The following is a 6,764-nucleotide window of genomic DNA, read 5'->3' on the forward strand; positions in this document are numbered from 1 at the left end:
TGGGTGTTGAGGAACTGTTTGGAGTTGGCATTCCCTATTTTTAAAAACACTGCAACAACATGATTCTTTTGTAATATGTTTTGGCCTCATATTTACTAGGAATGAATTGAATCTTTGTAAAAATAAGAAAAGTAAAGTCATATACGTGAAACACGGTCCACCTTAAAATGTAACATATTGCATATAGGTTTTAACGGTGTAGGTATTTTCTACCGCGGGATATCAGGAGTCTGGTGTGGTGCGCGCTTTTTCATTTAGCTTGATCTGTGCTTTTTAAGAGCAATTAAATATTCTCAGGATAAAGACCTCAAGTGTGATGTTTCATATAACATATATTATATTTTTCAGTAGATAACCAATAGTATATTGATAGTATATGATATTTATCACGCTGATAAAGGTTGTTTCAGAAAAATACGATCATATACAACTATATAAGTGTAGAACTAGATCATAGCTACATGCTCACCCTAGTAATAATCTAAGATATGGACAGTTTATTTAGACTTTTAAGCTGGAATATGCTTTGAAATAAGATAAATAAAATAAATATTTCTTTCCATGGCATAAACAGCCCGCGCGAAAATGATTTAAAATATGTGAAATAATTTATAAATATATGTAATTGTAAGGCAAAACATGTTTGAAATGTTATGTTTGTAAGGTGATGGTGGATAACTAGAATGTCAACCGTTAGTTCGAATTAACATAATTTAATTAAATTACATTATAACAATATTTTAAGTGTATTGTTTTATGTGTGTGTGTGTGTGTGTGTGTGTGTGTGAGAGAGAGAGAGCTGGTATTAAAACGTTGAAAATTATGCTTAAAATAAGAAAACTAAAGAATCTAAAGTGTTTGATGCGTAATAAATCGAATATAAATTATAATTTTGTTGAAATTCACTGGACATCAGATGTAGTAGGGATACTGATCATTTAAACTTTACATTAATGTTATGCTTTCTAATAAATGTAGCCTATTTACTTAGATCATGCGGTCTGGAACTCCTCCCTCACTGTGAGGGGGCTGAAGCAGTCCATCAGTTTCACATAGGAGAATACCCCTAGAGGACCTGTGAGATTTTGTTTACGATTCAAATTAAACTAAATGTATTTTTGTAAATCACTCATTCATATTTGGACATCCTAGCACTCTAAAAAATGTAAGGTATCATTTTTCATATTTATTGCAACCTAAAACTATTAAATGTTTATATTATACAGCGTGTTATATATAATCACTGGATACGTTTTGAAATTTGTGTTTTTCAGTATCTTTAAAATATATGAATGGCTAAAGTCTGATTGTACTGTATTCAACACAAGCTGAGCTATGATAATATGCGAGCAGCGTGAATGTACAGTGGGTACGGAAAGTATTCAGACCCCCTTAAATTTTTCACTCTTTGTTATATTGCAGCCATTTGCTAAAATCATTTAAGTTAATTTTTTTTCCTCATTAATGTACACACAGCACCCCACATTGACAGAAAAACACAGAATCGTTGACATTTTTGCAGATTTATTAAAAAAGAAAAACTGAAATATCACATGGTCCTAAGTATTCAGACCCTTTGCTCAGTATTTAGTAGAAGCACCCTTTTGATCTAATACAGCCATGAGTCTTTTTGGGAAAGATGCAACATTGCTTACAAACAATATTTAATAAAAAATGTAAGCATGTGCAGAGATTTTTGTGTGACGGGTAGGTGGTTGTACAGTACAAAATCATTACGCCTATGGAACATCCCCAGAAAATATAAAAAACAATGTGTGTGTGTGTGTGTGTGTGCGCGTGCGCGTGTGCGTGTGTGCGCGTGTGTGTGTGTCTGTCAGCACTACCGCCTCAGACTGACATTTCAATTCTGTTAGTGAGAAGAGCTCAAAGCAGGATTTAATTTTCCAACTTATGTACATGTGATTGTACATGTTTGTGTTTTTGCAAAAACAACGTTTATGCGTAGTTAGTGAAAAACTACAATTTTCGTTTAAAATGTGTTTTATAAGTTCAATAAACTTGAATACTTGATTAAATGTATGATCTGCTTCCGAAAAGTCTCTTTTAGCCTGTAATGTTTATGTATGTGTGTGTGTTTGCTTGTTTATATGATTTATCAGAGCACAAATTTGTATAATGAGTTTTGAGTCCTCATAATTAAGATTGCTTACAAAAAATATTAAATTAAAAATGTAAGTATGTTCAGAAATTTTTGTGTGATGGGTAGGTGTTTGTACAGTACAAAATCATTACGTCTATGGAGCGTCCCCAGAAAACAAAAACCAAGGCATGTGTGTGTGTGTGTGTGTGTGTGTGTGTGCGCGTGCGTGTGTCGGCTCACACAACTCAGACTGACATTTCACTCTGTCTGTGAGAGAAAGAGAGAGAGAGAGAAAGAAGGTGAGGGTAAGGGTTAGAGCGAGAGACAGAGGCGCTTTTCCTACTTAAACTTCTGGTTGGTTATCATCGCTCCCAGAATAATGTAAAGCATTTTTATTGTCAACTGAAACTATAGTAAATGCATATTTTTATAAAGTATGTTATATATAATCACATTTTATTTATTTAAATGAAGAGAATGATGTGTTTTATAAGTTCAATAAACTTAAATAAATGTTGAATACTTTTTAAATTGCATGATGAATGATTTGCTTTAGTTTAAAACATGCTGTCATATATAATTATTTATTTCCATATTCTTTAAAATAGAGATAAGTCTATCTTTAGTTTGAAATGTTTATGTGTGTGCTTGTTTATATGATTGATCAGAACACAAATTTGTATACTGACATGGTTATAACACTGATATAACAATGCAAATGTGTTTATGAGGATATTTCTTATAATTCAGATCGCTTAAAAACAATATTTTATTAAAAATGTATGTATGCAGAATTTATGTGTGATGGGTAGGTGTTTGTACAGTACAAAATCCTTATGTCTATGGAGTGTCATAATGAAGTGTAGTAATACTCCAAATGATTGTCCCCATGAGCATAACAGCTTTTTTAAATAATAAATTATACTAAGTAATGTTTCTGAAAATATAAAAAATGTAGAAAGTTTACTGTGATGATAGGGTTAGGGGATGATAGTGTATAAAATTAATGAATATAATGTAAATCTAAATATTAAAGTTTCTAAATATGATGTTTATCTGTTCAACTGTTTTGTAACAACTTGTTTTGTGAAAAGATATATAAAATAAACGTGAATTAAATTGAATTGAATTGTCTATGTAAAGTCTCCATAAACATGACCGGGGCCCCCAATAGCCCATATCATTCGGCCTGTTAAATTTTTATTTTTTTCCCGATCCTGGTAAAATGTACGACATTTTTATATTTTTAGCGTTTGTGAAAAGATATAAAAAATAAAAGTGATTTAAATTGAATTGAACTGTCTATGTAAAGTCTCCATAAACATGACCGGGGCCCCCAATAGCCCATATCATTCGGCCTGTTAAATTTTTATTTTTTTCCCGATCCTGGTAAAATGTACGACATTTTTATATTTTTAGCGATGACTAAAACTAGTGTACATGTTTTGCTTTGTTTTATATCATGTGCGATCACATAATGAATTAATTTATTTTCATTTAAAAGAAGAGAATAAGACTCGGGGCAATTGAATGTGCACGCATGCGTCTGAGAGAAAGAGAGGGAGAAAGAAGGTGAGAGAGAGGGTTTTTTTTTAGAGGTTTTTGGGAAATATTTCATTCACGGAATGGTCATTCCTGCACTAGGAGGAAGACTTTCTCATGGAAAAATGTAAGAGGAATTGTATTTCTTTATTTATTGATTTATCCCCAATTTCATTATTAGTCATGTTACATATTTTATTTAAATTATTTTATTATGTTGAGAATCTTTTTAAATAGTCAACATATTATTTGTGTGTGGGCACACATATTGTGATCTGTTCTCACAAACTGTTTAAAATTGTTTATTTATTATTGACCTTAAAACCAATATCTTTCTCACATCTCCCATAGAGTGAGAGAGAGCAAAAATGCCCTGACTTGGAATGCAGCCGGACACACGGACCCCAGATGGGGAACCCCCCCGGATGTGGGAACGGACCATTAAAATCTTCAAAAACATTCCTTAGGTCTTCATTTATCGCCTGCCATTCTCTGAAATGGTCAAACAGCTGAACAAACAACATTTTACATCCCCGTAGGTCATAGGTTGACGTCGGAATTTCACATAAGCCAATCTTCACATCTGGACAGGTCACGGGGTCAACACAACTGGGTGGTCGCCATGTGGTGGGCTACGTGGGGGGAGGGGAAAGGTCAAAAGGTCAAAGCCATCAATCAAGTTGACATATGCCGTATCATATTTACTACTGTTGTGACTTGGTGCCATGATGGATATTGAAATGTTGTTATTTATTTTTAATTTTAAACAGTATGGATGATTACTTAATGGTAATACAATATTTGTGAACACAACTGTGTATGTCAGACCATAAATCCCCAAAGACTATGCATGGGGGCTTGCTTTGGTGTCGCCACCCCTCATAGACCCCATGCCACCCCTTTGCCACTCTAAAAATTATTTTCTAGATCCACCCCTGACAATATACACACCTCATATGAAAACAATTTACTCTTGTCTTATTGCATTTTATACTTAGTAGAAATTAGTTCTTTATAGGCATCTGGAGTGAAATAAAGGCATATTATTTAACATAAAGTAATTTATTTTTATTGTGAACTTATTTTGTTATTGGAGTTCACTTTCAGCGCAGAAGTTAAACCTCATTATATAAAAATGCTGTCACTCTTGTACAGTAAAACAAATGAAAAGCAATTCATGTATGTAGAAGGACGAAATACGTTATTTTGTCTGTTTTCTATGAATCCTGCTGTAACTCATCTACATAAAACAATGATTTGAAAGGTGATCTTTAAAGAAAATTATATAATATCGAGAAAAATATAGAGAGAAATGTCATCTTGTTATATTTTCTGTCAATTCTGGGCATCTAAATGAAAAGCGTTCTGAAAGCGCGCTCTCTCCATGTTGGTCCTGAATAGACCGTAATCATAGTAATACGCGCGCACACTCGTTTAAATCGCGGAGTAGGGTGAAGCTGCAGGCCCGGAGACCCAACTGCACACTCAGACCTGCACGCTCAGACCTGCACGCTCAGACCTATCGTTTTTTTCAGACAGTGCCACCAGCTGTTTGGAAGATTATCTGCAGGCCCGGAGACCCAACTGCACACTCAGACCTGCACGCTCAGACCTGCACGCTCAGACCTATCGTTTTTTTCAGACAGTGCCACCAGCTGTTTGGAAGATTATCTGCAGGCCCGGAGACCCAACTGCACACTCAGACCTGCATGCTCAGACCAGCACTCCCAGAACTATCGTTTTTTTCAGACAGTGCCACCTGCTGTTTGGAAGATTATCTAACCTGATTAGATAAGATTACCTAACCTGAATTCAATTGCTGATAGATTGCAACTTACACTATTTTTCTACTATAAAATATTACGCTATGACTGAATGCATTATTATATAAAATATTACACATACTAGGTTATGATTTAATGCATTAAGTCTGGTTTATTTTTATTAATTGTATTTGTAAATAGAAATTGTTCAGTTACTTAAATATTTTCATAGTCATTTATTGTTTTCTTAATTATTAAGGATTTATCACATTCTTTAATATTGAGTTAGGGGATGAACATTAACTCTATATTTACATACAATAAATTATAGTGCTCGGAGTCATTTTCTCACACCAAACTTTATTTTTGTATTCTTTTTCATGAGGTCCTACAAGTCATCGAGCTGTAAACAATGCAGAGAAAAATGGTGAAAAAAAATAATTGGGTTAATAATGTATATATATTACATATTAAAAACATCAAATAAAATAACTGCTTTACATTCTTGTTGGGGAGATTTTTCATTTCTCGAGCAATTCTTCTGTCAAATTCCTCAACTTCACTAAAAGAAAAGATAAATGCTGTTGTCAGAAATGTTGTGTAACACAAAAATCCAACAGTTTTTGTACAAACAAAAATTGAAAACATACCTTGAGTGATAAGTGGGGCCCTGGAGGAACATCTCTTCAGCCTCCTGCCAAGACAAGCCCTGCAGCTCGCAAAGGCCATGAATGATGGCCTGTACAAATAAACCAATTAATAAAATAAAACATTCACACACTGCAAATATTATCTTCATGCTGGACCAGTGTATTGAAATGTGCCTGCAGATGCGTTTGCACTTTTGCCAACTGTGTTGGTTGGAAAACTGAGGAATCACAAAATGGACAGTGGAAATGACTGCAGCATTTGGTGCACTGTATTAGTTCTGGCAGAGACCCCCCTTTTTGAATTGTAATATCCATCTGGGAAAAAATACACAAGTCACACGCAAATTATTTAGACAACCCAACAGAGCTCATATTGTCAATTCTACGCAGATTACTTGATATTTTGATGAAAATAAACTCAAGGCCGCATTTTATTCCAAAGATCTTATTTGTAATTATTACAGAACTTATTTCTAATTGTTACACTGTTATTGTGTTACTGTTATTGTCTGTGGTAGCACTTTGAGATTTGTAAAGTACAATAAAAAGAACGTGCAATATTATTTTTCTTACACATACTACTACTACTAATAGTAAATGTAGTAGTAATATTAGTATGAAATAATAGTAGTTAATACAGTAATACGTACAGTAGACCTACATAGTACTAAAATATGTTACAAATAATAATTGTATTATATATTATAC

The 6,764-nt window shown here is 33.6% G+C and overlaps 1 long non-coding RNA gene across 1 annotated transcript; it reads right to left on the bottom strand.

Moving 5' to 3' along the window:
* Positions 1-5,753: 5,753 nt before the first annotated feature.
* Positions 5,754-6,203, bottom strand: LOC107701903 (uncharacterized). The gene is made up of 3 exons (XR_001635703.1): positions 6,057-6,203; positions 5,908-5,968; positions 5,754-5,809 (listed from the first exon to the last, which is right to left on the bottom strand). It is a non-coding gene; the product is annotated as an uncharacterized LOC107701903 (long non-coding RNA).
* Positions 6,204-6,764: the final 561 nt, after the last annotated feature.

This window comes from Sinocyclocheilus anshuiensis, unplaced genomic scaffold (assembly GCF_001515605.1).
Source record: "Sinocyclocheilus anshuiensis isolate Anshui unplaced genomic scaffold, SAMN03320099.WGS_v1.1 scaffold530, whole genome shotgun sequence".
In the NCBI taxonomy this organism is placed as follows: Eukaryota; Metazoa; Chordata; class Actinopteri; order Cypriniformes; family Cyprinidae; genus Sinocyclocheilus; species Sinocyclocheilus anshuiensis.